This window comes from Dipodomys spectabilis, unplaced genomic scaffold (genome assembly GCF_019054845.1).
Source record: "Dipodomys spectabilis isolate Male_0828 unplaced genomic scaffold, ASM1905484v1 ptg000095l, whole genome shotgun sequence".
Classification (NCBI taxonomy): Eukaryota; Metazoa; Chordata; class Mammalia; order Rodentia; family Heteromyidae; genus Dipodomys; species Dipodomys spectabilis.
In genome coordinates this window covers 21,992,558-22,013,000 of record NW_024870772.1, presented here as the reverse complement: position 1 = coordinate 22,013,000, position 20,443 = coordinate 21,992,558, and the positions used below count along the sequence as shown (strand labels likewise).

Sequence of the window (20,443 nt, the reverse complement as noted above, 5' to 3'; positions counted from 1 at the left end):
TTGGTGTTTTCCCGAGGAAGAAGAAACTATGCTTGTGTTTTTGATAATTAAGTCAGGAAGTTCCAGCATGGTATTGAGAAATTACCTGAATCCACTGACTGTTCTGAATCACTTGTGTTCTGTACTGGGGGTTGCTGCACACCGTGCTACAATGAAGGGCAAAACCAGCAGGTGCTGTTTCTTATCCAGGCCCTCTTTTGTCCTCTGGAGTCTGATTAGGGGTGTGTGTGTGTGTGTGTGTGTGTGTGTGTGTGTGTGTGTGTGTGTGTGTGTGTGCATTGATTTTTTTTTCACAAGATGAAACCTCACTGGTGTGTTCAGGTAGGGGTAACTTTACCTGCAAACCCACTTTTATGCTCAGGAGTTAAAGTCTCAAGGCCAGGAGACTCAGACCTACCACTGGTAACAAGATAGAGTAAGAGGGAACACAAGTAATAAACTCTGATGTAATTATTTAGAGATATTAAATTTAGGAAGTCTAGGGCAAGGCAACATGAAGTTTGTGAAAGCCTCTTGGCACCCAGGCGAATTTTCAGTCCGGATCTCCTATGAGTGAGTCCTTCTGGTGGCCCTATGATTAGGGAGTTGGGTGGCTACAAAAAAGTAGCTGAAAGTTATCTAGGGAAGCTCCTCTGAGACAAGGTCCCGTGGCTTGCGGGAATAACTGAGTATAGAAGTTCCTTTCAAGGCATCAGTACAGAGGAGTTTAATTTCAGAGCTGATCTCATCTGGTCCTGGGAACCTGCCAAGTGGGACCGTCCAGTGTGCTCTTCCCTGTCCTCTTTTCGCCACAACTATATGAAAACAAGAAAATCATAGTAGCAAGTTAGGTGACTCTATGGCCTTTCTTTCTTCCACTTCCCCAAATTGTTTCACTTCACCTCCATTAGCCCTCATTGAAATCTAGTCAATACACATCTTACCATGCCAGAACATAGCAGGGCTGGGTGCGTCCAATGAGGATGCTGAGATATTTGTGATGATTAGTTTCAGTTACTCATTTTCTTTCCCAACTTGTCTTAGTCTGTTTCTGCTGCTATAATGAAAGCACCTTTATGACCAGTAGGAATAGAAGATTAGAAGTATCACCTCAAGACATCACTAGCTCTGGTGTCTAGTGAAGCTTGACCCTCTCTCTGTTCTAAAGAGAGGGCCTTGTTTTTGTCTCTGAAATCTTCTGACTTCAGCCTCCTGAGCAGCTGGAATTACAGGCATACTTCTCATGCCCAGCTTCAAACCTTTTGTCTTTTTAATCTAGTTGTTCCCAGGTATTTCAGTACAGTCATGTGAAACTGACTATACACGTATTTTTCTAACTTCCTGAGTCTAATTTATTTTCTGAAACAGCAAAAAGCAATTGAAGTAAATGTAACTGAGGCCAGGAGGATAAATTTGATATTTTTCTAAGCTATATGCTTTGGCTGTCTAGCCACATGTTGCCCCAGCTCTGCAGAACTATTTCTACAATAAGTCATTCATAACTGATGGAGAAGCAGCCTGGAGCGCTTTTCCTTGAGGGGGTTGATCACATGACCTTCATCTGTGAAGGACAGCACTGGAAATGGGGATTTTTTTGTGGGTTAATACAAGGAAACTATATATGAAATTTTCCTAACACATAGTAACTAGAAAAATATACTGTCTTATTATTTAGGTATTTTAAGAGACAGTTATTTAAAGCATCTTAACTGTTCATATTACCTATTTGAATTTTCATAATGATTCTATTTAAGCAGAGACTCTTATTAGCATACACATTGGTTGTAGAGGGGAGTTCATTGTGACGTTTCTACATGTGTATTCAAATGGATGCCAGTCAACCTCCCCCCGCCATCACTCTCTCAACTCTGTGTGTGTGTGTGTGTGTGTGTGTGTGTTTGTACTGGGGCTTGAACTCAGGGCCTGGGCACTGTCCCTTAGCTTTTTCTTTCAAGGCTGGCACGCTGCCACTTGTGCCACACTTCTAATTCAAGCTTTTTCTTGGTTATTTGGAGATAAGAGTCTCACTAACTTTCCTGCCTGGATTTGTGCTGTGATCCTCAGGTCTCAGCCTCCTGAGTACCTAGGATCACAGGTGTGAGCCACCAGCATGTGGCTTAAAGCCTTTCTTGTGCAGTTTACAGGTGAGCAAATGTCAATTTAGACATCTGAAGTCAGTGCTTCATCGCATCATCTGCTTGCTCCCTGGCTAGAATACATGAAAGGGGGGGATGTACTAAGCAATTACTCTATTTAGCTGCTTACATAATAGCCTCTTTGTTTAAAAGAATAGGTATTTATGGAGACACAATACCAAGTTACTCCTCAATCTAAGTAAAAAGGGCTAATATCTGATTCACAAAGAGGGAAATGAGCTGAGGGCTGCTGGGCTTTGCGAGCAGTCAGGACAGGAAGAGTGAGCATCAGTGCTTGGGGTGAGGGAAAGTGAGGAGGGCACAACACTGCAATGAATCTTAACGAGTCTCAATTGTGATTTCCATTTGGATTAAGAAACTAGTCCCTGGACACAAGACAAAGAACAGCTGCCTATTTAATCCTGAACAGCATTTCCATCCAATGAAAACTGTATAGGATACATTAAAAATAATACTCAGGAGTTGGGGACTCCTAGCTACTCAGGAAGCTGAGATCTGCTGACGCAGCTCAAAAACATTCCAGTCACAGAAGGTCTGTGAGACTCTTATGTCTAATTAACTAAAAACAAAAAGCTAGAAGTGGAACCATGGCTCAAGGAGTAGAGTGTTAGCCTTGAGCAAAAAGCTCGAGGACAGCACCTAAACCCTGCTTTCAAGCCCCAGGATTGACACACATACAAAATTATTAAAGGAGGAGTCAAAAAAGCCAGGTCTGGGGAGGATCGGGTGGGGGTGGGGGTGGGGTGGGGTGGGGTGGGGAGGGTATGGGAAGGGATGGGAAGGGGAAACAAAGGAGGAGGCAACAATTCTTGTTAAGAAATGTACTCATTACCTTGTCCATGTAATTGGAACCCCTCTGTACGGTATTTTCACAATTTAAAAAAAAAAAGCTGGGCGCCAGTGGCTCACTGGTAATCCTAGATACTCAGGAGGCTAAGATCTGAGGATTGTGGTTCAAAGCCAGCCCAATCAGAAAAGTCCTTGTGAGATTATTATTTCTAATTAACCACTCAAGAACTGAAAGTGATGCTGTCTTAAGTGTATAGAGCACTAGGCTTGAACACAAAGAGGCTCAGGGACAGTGCCCAGGCCTTGAGTTCAAGTCCTACAACAGAGAGGGGGGGAGGGAGAGAGAGAGAGGAGAGAACCAAAAGCTGTGAGAAATGATTTGGGTTGTATTGTATTATAATTATTGTTGTTAGGGTATGTTTAAGTAAATTTGATCATCAGGTAGAGTCACAGGAACATATGTATTTTAGGGAGATTGTGCTGCTGCTTTTGGAGCTATGATACCCAGTGGTACTTCAGTCATACCACCTAGCCAAAGTAACCTGACCTCATGGATTGGCCAGATAAAATTGATTTCATTAAATGACTTTGTCCAATAAAGACAATTAAACAGTTTAGGTAAGTTTAGTGTAATTTTCATAACTTTAGGAATTACAAACTTAAAAAAGAGATGTCATTTATTAGGCTGTGTCCTGACTTCGGGTTCTGAAAACATTACTACTCTATATAATGGAACTATGAGCCTCTTGCAGACTCTAGATTAAGCTTTTTTTTTTCTTTTTCAGTTCAATCATTATCTTAGTTCTTTCTTCCTCCCTTCTTTCTTTCCCCACTTCTTCCTCTAGTTCCTCAAGCATTGTAAGCTTCAGGATGTGGCTCTGAGGATTCTGCCTCAGTGATGTGAACCAACTAGGAATGAAGGGTGATTTCTCTCATCAGAATAACATGTGTGCTGTAATTGTGTATCAGGAATGACTGTAAAAACAGTAACTGTGATTAACTGTGTAACACTTCTTAGTTTTCCCGCACTGTGATCAAATACTCAAGAAAATCACTTTATTTTATTTTATTTATTTTCTTTTTCTTTTTTAATTGTTTTTTTTATTGTGAAAATACTGTACAGAGGGGTTACAATTACATGGGCAAGAAAATGAGTACATTTCTTATCAAGCATTGTAGCCTCCTCCTTTGTTTCTCCTTCCGAGAAAATCACTTTAAAGGCGTAAAAGTTTATGTGGCTCATGAGTTTGGAGGTTTCCGTCAAGGTCAGCTAGTGCCATTGCTCTGGGTCTGACACAAGGCAGAACCTTTTGGTGGGAGGGATGTGTTACTGCAGATGATCCTGCTCACCTCATAGTGGTCAGGAAGCAGAAAGAGACAGAAAAAGGAAAAGGCTGGGGATATTATTCCCTGTAAGGACACGTCCCAGCAACAGACACACTCCATCAGTTCCCACCTTCCAATGTCCACTACATTCCAATAATCCATCCAATGATCATCAATAATCAAATCTTTTCATCTTTAAGTTGTTTATAGCAGGTATTTTCGGTCACTGCTATGTAAAAACAACTGATTTCATATGAGAACTATCATACCTCTGAAGAACTAGGCTGGGAACTTTGGGGGAAGAACATTTCATCACATCCTGGAGAGAGCTAGACTCTAGTCAGCATTAAAGAGAAGCGCACTTAGACGGAGGGAGTCCTCCCTTGGGACGGACTGATGACACAAGGGAGAAGAGGGCTGTCTAAGGGAGGGAGTGGTATGCCAGGTCCTTTTAGTAAGGAAACACTCCAGATGTTCTTCTATCCAGGGGGGAATGAGGTTGGCAGTACTGAAGTGATTGAGGCTGAAGTTTCTGTTAAAAAAAAAAAAAGTCATTTATTTCAGCACTTCTATAGTAAGAACTCTACATGCTGACAAAAGTCTGTTCCATTCTGCAAATATTTGCTGAGCCCTCCCTCGGTGGGAAGCTCTGGGTCAGGTGCCATGGATGATGCAGACATCCACATGACACAAACTACCAAGCATTAAGTAGCTGACAGAAAGAAGCAGCATTTGGATACACAGAGAGATGCTTGGAAGTGAGCTGGGTCTGTGAATCTGAGAAGGGGAAAAGGGAATGCGTGGAAGTGTGTGGAGAGTGTCATGTGATCACTGCTGACAGTCCTCTAACTATGTACAGGGAAGGTTTGGCTTGTGATATAGGCAGACAGAGTGCTGCAGTTGCCATACCCTTGTGAGACCTGCCCTGGCTGAGAACCCTACCCAAGCCCTTCCTAACTTCCCAACTCAGATAAAAAATACTGGTAAATGTCCCATGGGCCACACCAATGAGTGCCACATCCTGATTACAAGGAAGTTTGTCCAACGAAATAGAAATCTCCAGCCAGGTACCAGTGGCTTACGCCTGTAATCCTAGCTACTGAGGAGGCTGAGATCTGAGGATTATCGTTTGAAGCTAACCCAGGCAGGAAAATACATGAGACACTTCTTATCCTGCAAAAACCAGAAATAGAACTGTGCCACAGATGGTAGAGCACTAGCCTTGAACAACAAAAGGTCAGGGCCAGGCTCTGATTTCAAACCCCAGGAATGGCACAAAACAACAACAACAATAGCAACAAATAAAAATTTAATTGTCCCAATGTGAACTTTCAGGAGCAACCCCTAATTAAAACTTCATTATTATGTACTGCATATACCTAATACCATTATAACAAAATGCACTGTGGGAATAGACACGTGTAATTGGACACTGTTACATAACCACCACTTGCCAGTCAAAACTGTCCATCACAAGAACCCTACCTGTGAGAGGGACCGGATGACTCTCCTTTCAACTTAGAGTAGCCTTAAATTGTCCAGACATCATTCCTTAGGACCTTGGAGTTCCCACAAAATAGAAGTACCTGTTTTAATAAGAATAGCTGCCATAGGTTGGATGTTTTCTGTGTACAGACACTGTGCTAAATACTTCCTATTTGTAGTCTCATTTTTACTATATAATGTGTGTGAATATGCATATATCTACATATACATACACACACACACACACACACACACACACACACATATATGTATGTTGTATTGACCTCTCCTCCCAAAAGGCTAGAGGAGTCCTGTGTGTTTTTCTCTGCAATGCTATTTTTTTAAAAAAAGATGAATTCATTTATCTACAGCCTCTCTTCCCATCCCTAAATCAGCCAACTCCAAGCACAGTGGTCAGATGCAGAACATCTCATGTTCTGGGCTTGATCTCAAGTTCTATAATGAGGAAGTCAGTCTTGCTGCAGACAGCAGCAAAGATGAGTTTCCAAAGCCTATTTGATAACTCAGCGCAGAGAGAGCAAACTGAGACAGGCAGTTCTGCATTGAAAGTACAGAGTCTGAGTAATGGTCCACAACAAACAAAGTGCTCACAATAAATGATGAATGGCTTTGCCTCTACCCAGGCAATTAGGTCATCCCAAGAAAACACACAGCCATTGCAGGATGGGAAGGAGCTTTGTACATGACTTCCCGCTGCTCCCTTGCTTTCTGAAAAACTCAGTGGTGAATACTTACAAGATATTTTTAGATTCTTGTTCAAAGCTAAGCCATGGCTTACCAGCCAGGGTCTAATCTGGAATATGTTGTACCATCAGGAGCCCCAGCAGAGTTCTACCAATCAGAATCTACCTTTCATCAAGATACCAAAGAATTCCTATGCCCATTGATAGTTGGGAAGCATGATACTAAGGAATGGTGAATCATCAAGGAAGGAAAATGAAAACATCAATAGGCTTCTACCATGCTCATACCTCATGGTTCGAAGCCTTCCAACAGCTCCCGCTGCCTGTGGGACAAGGCTCACATGCCCATCCTCAGCCTTCTCTCTTCAGTGTTCCTTCTTAACTTCTAGCCAGGTTCAACTTAAAGGAGCAACACAGGCTAATCAGCCTTCCTTTTTGCTCTATGGCGACATACTTCTATGGATGCTTATCATTTTAACAAATAAGACATCTTGAAAGCTAAAGAAATATAGCACCAGTTAGAAACATTGAACACTACAAAAATAATCCCTTTCCGCACATGTCCTGGGGAAGGCAACTCCCCAGTGCACAGCTCAGACTGCTGAGGGCTCACAACTCCATATAAGAAGTACAACTGTTCCCAGGAAGGGAACAGCTAGCAGATTCCCATGGGTGGCACTTTTAAAAGGACCTTCTCATTTTCACTTGATTTGATTCTAATATCAAAGCATGACACTAGGGCTCTTTAGAGCTCCTTATGGTGGACCAAATGCTGCAATGATTCCTTGATATGTTCTTCTAGACGTTCTTTCTGCAAAGAGTCTGTTCAGTGTTGAACACAATATGGGTGTCAGCTCTGTCAGCCTCTTTCACCAACCAGCTTATAAGGAACCATGGAAATGCAACCCCTTCCTGTTGTAGGAGGAAGTCACCAGTGCACACCATTACTAGGCATTGGCTTGTAGCTTGTTTGTAACTTGAATCAGCAAGTTTCCCTGTAAGCAGAAAATACAATAGGGCATTACCAAACAAATCCACTGTTATTTAAGCCCTATCATTTATTTACCATTTTTAAAATTTTTACAGTTCTCCAGAGAGAAAGTGAACCAAGAGGCTATGGTTTCATTGATTCAGATTTTGCTACAAAGCAGAAAGAACAAAAATAATTTCTTTCAATAAATTATCAGCAACAAATTCAAATGAATTCCTCAGTAAATTAAATGGCCACATCGGTTCAAATGTTCTAATGCAACCAGCACAATGAAAAGCAACCAAGATTTGGCTGCAGTTAAAATAGCAGTCAGTGGAACCAATCACCAGCTCCTCTCCCGTGAATTCATTTCACCACTGAAATCATTCATACTCACAAAGTTATCACACGTATATATGTGTGTACTTTGCCTCTCTCTATATATGCATGTACAGTGACTATACACACATATGTAGAGATAGACAGGGGTAGACAGACAGAGTTTAAGCAGAAAATGTTTAAGCAACTAACTGTTGAGATTATGGCAGAATTAGCTCATAGAATTATGTAGGTGTTTTAAAGGTATTCATTTGCAAGTAAGTAGGTAGTGATTACTATTTAATGTTTCAGACTATCAAAATTACAGAAATCAGGATGGTTTGGGAATATTCTGCCAAAATTCATGCAATTAGTATATATATTATATTACATATAATATATGTTCTTTTTTTTTGACAATACTGGGGTTTTTTAACTCAAGACCCTGTACTTGCTAGGAAGGTGCTATAACACTTGAACCATATTCTTAGCCCTTTTTGTCTCAGTTATTATTCAGATAAAGTCTCTCACTGGACAGTGATTCTCCTACTTACACCTCCTACACAGCTGAAATGACAGGTTTACACTGTTCTCTTGTGGGATAATGGATGTTCAAGACAGGCAAGCAGGAGGAAAAGAGACAGACAAGCCAAACTCAGCTTTCCCCGTTTGATTCTTTCCCTCCCTGCTGCAGGTCTTGGCTTCCCTGGAAGGCAGGACCATCTCTCTGTCTTCCCTGGACAGTTGTGTGATAGGACACTGTGAATCTCCTTCTGTTGGCTTTTCATCTCATTTCCTTCCTGTTTTGCACAGACAGATTTCCCCTTTGCTGATCTGTCAGCCAAGTTCAAAACCAGGGTCACAACACAAATGGTTTCTTGTGTAGCTTGGCTGGGTTTCAGGAGGCAGAAGCCAGGCTTTTAGGTTAGGAGGTTGCCCTGGCTACAAGGGAGCTTTGTGTGTGTCTGACTGGTGTTGGGCAAGAACCTGATGCGGCCAAAGTAATAAGTTGTCTCTGACACTCCTGGCTTTCAAGCCCTTGGTGGTGGAGGCCATGGTGATATTGAAGTTGATGGAGAAAGCCTCTGCTTTTCCTGGGCCTGCTCACATGGTAAATAGCAGTGACTTTCTGAGAACTAACCAATCAATTAGGCAGCCCCAGAGAGTGCCTCCCACCTCTCCTCTTCTGCCAGCATTTAGTCTGTGGAAAGTCTACTTTCAGATCTCAGGAGGACTGAGCAGTTTTCCAGTGAGTGTTCTAAGTGGAAAATGTCTGTTCCTTGAATTTTTCTTCTTCATAGATAGTCTTTCAGAATGTAGACCCCCTTTGGCATTAGATAGTGAATGTGTATATTCAAATTTAGTAAGGTCCCACACATCAGTGACAAGCTAGACTGATGGCAATTTTGGTATAGGTGACTTCAGAGTAGATTCATAGGGAACTGACCAAATGCTCACCATCTTAGCCCCAAATTTCCTAGTTAGCCTTCTAGTGTTTTTTTACTTTTAAATGTTTCTTTTCCTCTCATTTTCTTCTACGTTTCTTCTTGTTCTTCCTTCCCCTTCTCTCCCTTCCTCTCTTCTCTTCTCTCCTTTTTATGCAAGGCTTGGGATCAAACCCAGAACGTGTTGCTTGCTACTTGCTAGTGCTCTGTCATTTACTTCATCCCCAGCCTAAGAATGCTTCTTTCTGTGTGTGCATATATATATGTATATATATGAAAAATATAATAAAAATCTCATATATATATATACATAATATATATATATAGAGAGAGAGAGAGATCATGTTTTTGTGTGTGCTCTGGTATTAGGTCTTGAACTCAGGGCCTGGGTATTGTCCCTTTGCTTTTTTTGCTTAAGACTAGGGCTCTACCAGGTGATTCACAGCTCCATCTCTGGCTTTTTGGTAGTTACTTGGAGATGAGAGTCTCACAGACTTTCTTTCCCCAGCTGGCTTCGAACTAAGATCTTCAGGTTTCTGGTGCTTGGCCTTTCCCAATTTTGCCTTCCAAAGTAGCTAGAACTATAAGATTGGTCACTTCATCTGGCTCTTTCTGATGTTTTAGTGTGCGTTCTTCTCCACTGGGAATCAGGTTCAGCTGATCTGATTTCCAGGTGATCTCCAAGTAAACAAAATTCTCTCAGCTCTAAGCAGCTCTAAGCCCTCAAGAGCTGACTCCAACAGAACACACGCATGTGCACGTGCTTGTGTGTGTGTGTGTGTGTGTGTGTGTGTGTGTGTGTGATGACCGTCAGCTAGTATTCAGCTGACTTTACCATTTCAGTTTCTAGATTCTGCGTCTGAAGGCAGTGACTAGTAACTGATACCTCCCCTTAACCTCTCCAAGCTAGTGGACTTGGAGGAAAACCAAAATACCATCCACGACAAAAGGGCAAAGCGATGGGACCAGGGGAGTTCTAAGCAAGCCAGGACCCACTCCACTCTGCTTGTTTGTCCCCGTGTCTGGCGGGGGGAGGGGGTGTGTGGCGTGGGGGGGAGGGTTCCAGCATCCTTTCCCTGGACACGCTGGGCACCTGGAGGGACGCTGCGCCACCCGGTGGCGGAGGGACGCAGTGCGCTCAACCCCGCTCACAGGGTTTAGGACTCCATCTGCGAAAACTTTCTGTGCTCGCTGGCTGCTTCTCCAGCGAGATCGGGATTGCGAGCTCTCTGCGGCCCGCCTGTCGGGGGGTCGGTGGCGGTTTGGAAGGCCTACGCTTGCCGGGAAGACCCAGGAAGGAGTCGGGCTGCAGAGGAAACCGCGCTGGTAAGTGTCAGATCCCCTCGGGGCGCGTAGATTTCCGCGCTGACGTTTCCAAACTGCTCCTTCAAGCGATCGTACTGAGCCGAGTCCCGCGGGTGGCGGTGCTAAGAGTTGGAAACTCATTTCTGCCGGCTCTCTGGGTTAATCCAGAGGGTGCGGTTGCGCTGGGGCCGGTTGAGCCGAGCGTGATTTCCGGATGGAGCCTGGGCTACCGGGATGCCCAGGTGCTTCCTGTAGTCCCGGTCCGGAGTAGCCCAGTGCCTGGGACATCGCTACTCAGGTGAGGGATCGCGGGGGCCCAAGAGCTTCCCCCCCCCCCCCCCCCCGCAGCTTGGCTGCGTCTCTCTGCACGTCGCAGGAAAGCTTCGCTTCCCCGGGGCTTCTTAGCTTGCAGCCGCATCCCCCACCCCCCGCTTCCCCTGGCGGGAGTGGGGGGACTGTGGCGGCGTCCGGGGCGTTGCTTCCCGGTCTGGGATCTGACCCTGGGCTGCTCAGGGCAAGGCTGTGGACCAAAGACACCAAGCGCTGCGTTCAGCTTTCCACGCCCGGGTGAGACGCGCGGGGCGCGCGGGGCCGGGAGGCCGGGGCGGGGGGGGGGGGGGGGGATGGGTGTTGGCCACGTTGGCTGTGCGGAGCAAGGGCGATCCGGTGCTGGGCTTGGGTGGAGAAGGCCACCCTGGGACAGGTGGGACTCTCAGGGAGTCCTGCGCCGCCGTGTCCCAGCCTCCAGTCTCCCGAGTGTGTGACTTCTCTCGATTTCCCCGAACGCGCGCGCACACAGACCGTGGAGGCGGGCGGAGGCTCCTCTCCCCGCCCCCCAACCCCTGGACTTGGGATCGTAGAAAAACAACTGGGTTTGGGCCAACAACCTGAGCTAGGTGAGGGTGTGGAAGTGGCCCTGGCGCCCCAGGTGAAGTCCACCTGCAGAGATTGCAGGAGTGGGGGTGGGGGGAGGGTGGAGTGCGCCTCCAGCCAGCCTGCCAGGTGACCCATGGCCCCGGGGCGTGTGTGTGTGTGTGTGTGTGTGTGTGTGTGTAAGTCTGTAAGTGTGTAAGAGGGAGAGGGGGCTGCGGATCCCCTGCCAGATGGATGCTTTTAGACTGGAGGATGTGCAGAACCATGAGAGGAGGCATTACCTTGCCCTAAATGAGAATCAAGCCTCAAAGGCAACGTGTAATCATCACACGCAGGGGCTTCCCGCCCGTCCTGTGTGATTACGGAGGAATCTGGGAGAGCCTCTGTGTGGAAGATGTAGTCCAGAGGCGCTAAGTGCTGGGCATGTGCGGCCAGCTTGGGTTTCTTCAGTCCAGTCCTAAGGCCACTTAGCGATGACGAGGTCCCAGCAAGTCCAGAAACCTCAGTGGACTTTAGCTCTCTGGCGAGAGATAAAGGAGGACTCTCTGGCCCAGCTCACTGAGGGTGGGTGAAAGAAAAGAGAGCTGGGGAGAAGGAGGTGTTTTTGAGCAGTATTGGTACGTGGGAGTGAAGCGATCACCACCTTTCTCTAGACGCCCTCCTCGGGATTGCCTACAGAATCCTGCTTGGATCAGCTGGAGCTGGACTTCGCGTTGTTACCTGTATAAAATGCTAGGACAGGGGTTGGATCTGTGCCTCCATCTGGGCTGAAGTTCCTCTTCCTTGCTCGTCCAAATTGTGACTTCAGGAGACAGGAACTTTTTGCCTTTGGATCTACTTAGAAACAGTGATGGAAACAGGACTGTGTACCTAGAGGTTAGATTTGATGAGACAGAGTCCTCCACCAACCATTTAACTCCAACCCCGTTGACTGACTGAACCCTGGTTTTTCTGATAGAGGGTAAGTTGGGTCTGAGCTCCTGCTGAATACCCTAGTGTAAACATTTCCGTTGAGTGTCTTTAAAGGAAGATGAGGGAAGGATGGTGACCGCTGGTGTTCCTTTACCACAGGGCATACAGACCTGTACACATTTGAGTAGGTTTCTCTTGTTGCTAAATATAGAGTCAGATCTCTTATTTAGAAAGGAGAGATGTCATGGTTGGTGGTTACTGTTCAAGTGTCAAGCAGTTCCTACATAATCGGATACTTTCAAAGATAAAAAAATGTGTACAACACTCCTGCTTGTATCTTTTCATGGTACTCATGATCTCTGTTGTTGTTTTCCTTCTTTCTACTTTAGTTTAAAATACTTGAAGGATGACTCAGTAAAGAGGCTGGGAAATAAAATTAGACCCTCTTAATTGCATCTTATACTGAAATGTAAGTCTTTTGCCATAATAATGTTGGTGATATCAAAGTTAACGTTTATAGGACATTTTGTACCAGATTCAGATACATGTGTTACAATTCATTTAGTTCTCACCACAGTCAAATGAAGCGCAGAGAAGTTAAGTACCTTGTTCAAGGTCACATAGATTTGTTTTCTCACAGTTTGCTGCAATTATTTGTGTGCGTGTGCGTGTACGTGTGTGTGCCAGTGCCAGTATGGAGGCTTGAACTGAAGGCCTTAAACATTTTTTGCTCAAGACTGGCACTCTATCTCTTAAGGCACAGCTCTACTTCTGGCTTTTTGAGGGTTAGTTGGAGATAAGAATCTCCTGAATTTTCCTTCACAGGTTGGATTTGAACCTCAATCCTCAGATCTTAGCCTTCTTAGAAGCTAGGGTTATAAGCTTGAAGCCACCAGTCCCAGACTAGGTGTAAAATTACTTATTGAGACTCTGTTTTCCTGTCTGTGTCACATTCTTGGTCTCCTCTGTATGTATGTGTATTTAACTTCTACACTAGGTCTTATCTCACACACAGATGGAAGCCAAGCAAGGGTTCTAGCATTTAAACTCTAGGGTGTAGTAAGGCTGTGTGGTCATTGCTTTGCTTCTCTTTTCTGTGTCTCTTTTCTAACCATGGAATGGTGACAATAAGCCATCTGGAGCAGATGCTTTATGTCAACTAGAACATGAAGTCTAGTCTGGGGAAGCAAAATACCTCAGTGTAGAAAGAAATTCAGATTCTAGCATCCTTTATCATCTGTACAAGATATAGGAAAATGGCAAATACACTACACGCTTAATGTAATTTTCCTAGCACATAGGTTGAAATTTATCTTTGAGGAATATGTGATTGGATCATTAGCTCTTTTTTTTTTTTTTAAGAGAGAGAGGGGTACTGGTCCTGGGCCTTGAACTTAGGGCCTGGGTGCTATCTCTAAACCTCTTTTGCTCAAGGCTAGCAGTCTACCACTTGGGCCACAGCTCCATTTCCAGCTCTTATGGTACTTAACTGGAAATAAGAATCTCATAGACTTTCCTGCCTGGGCTAGTTTCAAACCACAATCTCAGATCTCAGCCTCCTGAGTAGTTAGGATTACAGGTGTGAACTTCTAGAGCCTGGCCATTAGCTGTCTTTAAAGAGAGAAATCTAGACTAGATCTACAAGGGTTTTCTTAGGCAGGTAATGTGATCAGGTGCTTTACTCTGGTCCATGTTAGGCGCTGAGAACTGAAGGGTGGAGATCATTCTCCCTGCCCTGTCCCTTCACAGACAAAGTTTCGGTAGTGGATCTGAAAACAACTTAGTTCTGAAAATACACGTGGGTACTTCCTTGTTCTCTTTCTTTATTTGGAGATTATTTTAGAAGAACAACATTTGAAATATCTACTTTAGATCTGCTAAGGAGACTTAAACTTTTTATATGCATATTTTAAGAGCATTTTTTTGAAAAAAGTATGGCTCAATTGCCAAGTCATCTGAATTGTCTTATGATCTGTATGGTATATAGCTTTTTTGGTTGCTTACTCTTAGTTTAAACTTGTTTCTGTGGAGATTTAGGTTTGGGAGATGAACAGATTATATCATAGGCACTACTAAGTTGAAAATAGACTATTTCAGGCTTAGGGAATACAGATTTGTTGGAGAGGTGTTTGGGTCTTGAGATCTGAAGGTCTTCCCTTTCACTCCTGCGGGTGAACAAGAAAGGCTGGATTAGTTTAGCTTGGGACCCTTCCCTTCCCTCCCCTCCCCTTCCCTCTCCTCCCCTCCCCCCCCCCTTCCCCACACACACAGGGATTAAATCCAGTGCTGGCCTAGGCAAACTCTCCACTACTTGAGCCAGATTTCCAGCCCAGCTATAGCTGTAGGTAGCCATTATACTCATGAAGTTGCCTTTACCAGCCCTTAATGAAAGTCCTTTTCTTTTTCTAGGTAGCTCTTTTGTGGTGATTTCACTTTTAGTTCCTCTCTCTTCTGGTACCTATTTAGACTGGCTTATTCTACATTCCTGCTCTATACTTCTCCTTTTCACTTTCTCTCAGCTCATTGGCAACTGTGCTCAAGCCTGGTGCTCCTTTGAAGCTGGTCACTGATAGAACACCAGCTCCCCTCAGGTCCCCTGGATTCCTTTTTTGTTTTGGAAAGGACTTGAGGACTTTGCCCATTCCATTTTTTTTTTAATGGTGTTATTGAGATCAAGATAGAATTCAGATACTACACGATCTACCCATTACTGTAAGTCACTGAATCCTTGTGCATTCACAGATGTGCCCCATCACAGATGTGTGCCCCCATTGCCATAGTTGTTTCTAGAATAGTTTCATCATCTCAGAAAGGTGCCCTAAGTTATTTCCATCCTCTCATTTCTCCAGTGGTAGTAACCACTAAAACACTCACTAACCTATGGAGTTGGCTGCTATGGAGATTTTATGTATTTGTGTATTAATGTGAATGCCTTTGGTGTCTGGCTTTGTTCACTTAGCACATGTTTTCAGTGTTTATCCGTGTTGTGGCATGGATCAGTGCATGCTTTCTAATTATGGCTGAATTATGTTCCATTGTATGGATAGAGTGCACTTTGTTGGTCTAGTCATTCGTTGGTAGATGTGGGTTGTTTCATTTGGATAAATGATTTTGGATAATGGATTTTGGATAATATTATGGATAATGCCCTTAAAATATTCAGAGTAAGTTCTTGTGTGAGCATGTATTGTCATTTCTCTCTAGTATATATCCAGGAGGAGTGCAGTTACAAGAACTGCTAGTTATGAGAACATCGTCCAACATGGCTCCCCATTTCATTTTGCCCATACATAGAAACCTAACCATATTTCAAATGCAAGTATCTACCCTTACTTTGGGTACATTTATGGATTAATAATATATTTTTTCAAAGTCTTCTTTGGTTATTTAATTATGTTCATGTATATTTTAATCAACTATTCATATGTGTGTATATATGTAAAGTTTTAAAGTAGACATTTAAAGTAGCACATTACTTGGGCTGTGGTTTGCAAAGTGGAGGAGTTTACCTTTAGAGTATAGGAAAAATAAAATGCCATAATTATGTAGTGTATATAAAGTACTTGTAAATATTTCAGGTTTATAAACAAATGTTCCTCTGTGTGTGTGTGTGCACGTGCGCGTGTGTGCATGCGTGCGTGCGTGCGCGCATGCATGTGTGTGTGTGCGCGCGCGTGTGTGTGTCTGCGCGTGTGTGCATGTGTGTGTGCATGTGTGCGCGTGCGTGCGTGCGTGCTTGTGTGTGTGTGTGTGTTCGTGTGTTCCTGTGGATGGAACCCAGGGTCTTCATTGCTAGACAAGTGGTATGCTGCTGAGTCACATCTCCAGCCTGTTTTATTTTGTTCTGAGACAGAGTTCCACCAAATTGCTTAGGGTAGCCTCATCTTTTTGATCCTCCTGATCTTTCTACCTTAGCTTCCAAATAGCTAAGATTATAGGCATCGAACACCCTGCCCTGCTAATAAATATATTTCCATTAGAATTTTATTTTATTATTTTTTTTTTAATATTTTTTTTGGGTCCTGTCATGGGGCCTGAACTCTGGGCCTGGGTGCTGTCCCTCAGCTCTTCAGCTCAAGGCTAGCGCTCTACCACTTGAGCCACAGCGCCACTTCCGGCTTTTCTCTTTTTGCATATGTGGTGCTGAGGAATCGAACCCAGGGCCTCATGCTGCAAGGCAAATGCTCTACCACTGAGCCACCTTCCCAGCCCTCCATTAGAATTTTATACTCAAAGATGTTTTATATAAATTGAACAGAATAATCACAAAGTCTTGAGGGCAGCCATTATAGAAATATGAAGTCAAATACAGCTAAATAGTTCCTTTGTATTGTTTTTATGAGTGTCTCACTCTGTTGAACCCTGGTCTCAAGAGATCTTCACTCCTCAGTCCCTTGAGTTCTGAAACTACAGAGTATATGTCATTGTGCCTGGCCTGCTATGTAGTAGTCCCTCCTTCCTTCCCTCCCCTTTTCCCTCTGTCTTTGCTTCCTTCCCTCCTTCCATCTCTCCCTTCCTTCCTTCCTTCCATCCAAGGAAGGAAGCCTCACTTGGTAGTCCAGTCTGTTTTTGAACTTGTGATATCCTGTCTGAGCCTCCTGAGAAGTGAATCGGTAGGACAACATAATGTGCACCACCACCCACTGCAAGCAAAGTTCTTTAGATTACTTTGCTTACAACATTGAAGGTATTCTACTAATGTCATCTCCATACACTGTATACATTTCTGTGGAAAAGCTTTGGATCAGGTGCCAGACTTTCATTTTTCTCCTACTTCTGCTCTTTACTCATGGTGAGAGTATCTTTAAGAACTGAAATTAGTTCTTAAATTAGCATAGGAACAGCTAAAACAGGGTGAGCTTTTCTTATGCAGAATGAGATTGGTAAGTATGAGCTATAGGAAGTTAGTCATTTGTATATCTTGGGCAACCCTGTGGTTCTTTTGGATGCAACATCTGGTTTTTTCTGATATTTCCCTTGGTTGGGTCTTGGCTCCACACCCTACCCCACCTCTTGCTCTTAATATCTGTATTCTGTGTTCTTTATCACTGAGGGTGAGGTCAGTCAGAGAGGACACCCTGTGATGTCAGCTTGTCGCCACTGCAGTCGTACACTGCGTACTTCCTGCTGCCCTGTTACAACATAGTGTTCACAGTGAGGCTGTCGCCATATTCAAATCACCCTTCACCCTGATTCCTGGCTGTTGAATGGAACCTGTGGAGTCACATTACTGGATATTTTAGTGCTTCAGTGTGACATACACTAATGGTTTTAGAATCTGTTGGACGTTGTACAGATGAGTATTTGCTTAAGGTCAAAGCATGAAAGGAAATAGACCTAGAGAGAGACAGGAAAGGATTCTGAAAGTCGTTCATGAAATGGCATGCTACACTTACTGACTTATCCATTCTCCAGTCATTTGCATTTGTTTTCTACTGGCCATGTTTAGTAACCTATCATAAACTGATTCCAGTGAATTTTTTTAAAGGGCCACCTTACACACTATAGATGGGAATGGAATAGTACTACTCTCTTGGAAAAGAGTGCGTGTTCCTCATAAAGTGGAAAATAGAGCAGGGTATGGTGGTTCATGCCAGTAATCCCAGCACTTGGGAGACTGAGGCAGGTAGATCATAGTAAGTTTGAGGCCAGTCTGGCCTTCAAGGTGAGTTCTACGTCAATTTAGACTATATAATGAGTCTCTGTTTTTAAAACAAAAATGGAAAACTGAACTACTAATGATATTTACCTACTTAAATATTGAAAGGGAAGGACATCAATTTGTTAGACATACACATCCCACACTGACCAGAACAAATGTAACTGAACCTCTAAGTCTCTATCAGTGGATAAAAGAAGAAAGTGTGGTAGACATCTCTGGTGGAATACAGCTCAACCTTTTCATGAATGAAATACTGTCATTTGTGACAACATACCCAGATGTAGACTAGGACATTACGCTGAGTAAAACAAGCCAGGCAGCTGGACAAGAGCTGCATGGTCTCAGTCATATGGAAGCTAAGACAGTCAAGCACATAAAAGCAGAGCATGAAATGAATGTGGTGGTCAAGTTTGGAGGGAGGTTGAGGAGTTGGGGAGTAACTGGAATGAAGTTACATTACAATTACCTGCTCCCTTACAAATCAAAAGCTGGAGATGAGCCGGGCGTGGGTGACTCGCCTCTTTAATCCTAGCTACTCAGTAGGCTGAGATCTGAGGATTGTGGTTTGAAGCCAGCCAGGGCAGAAAAGTCCGGTGAGATTCTTATCTCCAATAAACTACTCAAAAAACCAGAAGTAGCACTGTGGGTCAAGTGGTAGAATGCTAGCCTTGAGCACAAAGAAGCTCAGGGATGGTGCTCTGGCACTGAGTTCCAGCCCCAGGACCAGCAAAAATAAAAAAAAATATAAATAAATAAATAAATAAAGCTGGCGATGACCTCCTGTCACGTAGGACTGAGTTTCACTGTATCTAGTGAATGCTTTGTCTTCTGTGAAAATCTGTCTTCCCAGGAAACTTATGTTTCCTGCCTTTGTCTTTGCCACTGCTTGCTTGTGACCTCAGACACAGTTTTAAAGCTCTGCGGGCCTATTCTAGCCCAAATTAGGAGCTGATTTTATAACCTGGCACAACCAGTGTTTGCTGGTTAATGGGAACCAAAAATACCTTCACAGAAAAAAGTAGAACAAGCACTTGCTTCTACAATTTTCTTCGTATTTGCAAGTTTGGTTTTGCTCAGTGCTTGCATTTAGGTCAATCTTATATATGGGAAACTTGGAAATAGGTCATTCTTTATTCGTGTGTGTGTGTGTGTGTGTGTGTGTGTGTGTGTGTGTGTGTGTGTGTGTGTGTGTAGGGGGGGTTTGGGGTTGAACTCTGGGCCTTATGCTCAGTAGGCAGGTACCTTACAAGGTGGGCTATGTTTCCAGCTCTTTTTCACTTGCTTATTTTGGTATATGGTCTCACATTTATGCTTGAGCCAGCCTGAACTGCAGTCCCTATAGCTGGGAAGACAAGTACACAACAGTATACCCATCTTTTTATTGGTTGAGATGAAGGTGAGATCTTGTGAACTTTTTGTCAGAGCTGGCCTTAAACCACAATCCTCCTAATCTATGCCTCACAGGTAGCTAGGATTATATGCATGAGCCACCATACCCAATTTGTCATTTTAACTACTGACTCTAATCTGCTCATAAAAAAATACTGACAATTGGGCATGAGTTACATATAGCTATAATATATATAATATATAATATAATATATATAATATACAATATACATAATATATAATATAACATATAATATATAATATGTTATATATGTTATATATGTAATATATATAATATAATTTATATATGTAATATATGTTATATATAATATGTTATATATAATATATAGCTATATATAATGTATATATATAGCTATATACATAAAGAGGCTGAGATCTAAGGATCAGTGTTTGAAGCCAGGCCGGGCCAGAAAGTCCATGAGACTCCTATCTACAATTACGCACCAAAAAATAAGCCAGAAGTGGAGCTATGGCTTAAGTGGTAGAGCACTAGCCTTGAGCATAAAAGTTCAGAGAGGCAGCACCCTGTCCCTGAGTTCAAGCCCCAGAACCAGCAAAAAATAAAAATAAAAGGAAGCAAACTGAATCTTCAGATCAGTTTAATGCATATGAAAAATACAAGTATATATCACAAGTGTGATAATTCAAAGAAATTTGTCTGGAGTGAGGGAAACAGTGAATATTTCTGAGAATGAAGTAGGGTTGGTGGGATATAGTGAGATGCGGTGGGCTTCATCTTCACTCTGAGCTTGTGTTTTTAGGCATTTTTTTAAGAAACATAGTTATGGTTTCCTTTTGTCATTATAAAATTCAAAATTACTGGAGAGGAAGAGAAATTGGAGTACCACGTCAGATTTGAGATCAGGAGAAGGAAAATAAAGCATTTAAGGTAGTGAGATCTGGCAGTTAACACGGACAGCTCCTCCTGTAACTTTTTTTGAATGATGATTTGGAGCTTGCATGATGTTTTCTAAAGACATATACATATATACATATACATTTCCCTCTCTGCATCACTCCAAAAGGTGCAATGTAGACTATAAGGACCCCAAATCAAGAAAACCCAACGGATTTGAAGAACAAAGTCTCCTATGTAGCATCGTTCAGTG

General features: G+C 43.2%; 1 protein-coding gene across 6 annotated transcripts in view; it reads left to right on the top strand.

Annotated features, from left to right (window-relative positions):
- The first annotated feature begins 10,310 nt into the window (after positions 1–10,310).
- Rubcnl (rubicon like autophagy enhancer) overlaps positions 10,311–20,443 on the top strand; it is a 32,072-nt gene continuing 21,939 nt past the window's right edge. Inside the window, exons 1-2 of one of the 6 annotated variants that reach the window (XM_042685764.1) lie at positions 10,325–10,498; positions 12,652–12,731. The gene's annotated coding sequence lies outside the window, so the exon portion shown is untranslated. Of the gene's footprint in view, positions 10,499–10,636; positions 10,776–10,997; positions 11,045–12,651; positions 12,732–20,443 lie in introns of those variants that run through there. The other 5 variants (XM_042685763.1, XM_042685768.1, XM_042685762.1 and 2 more) reach the window with 5 other exon arrangements.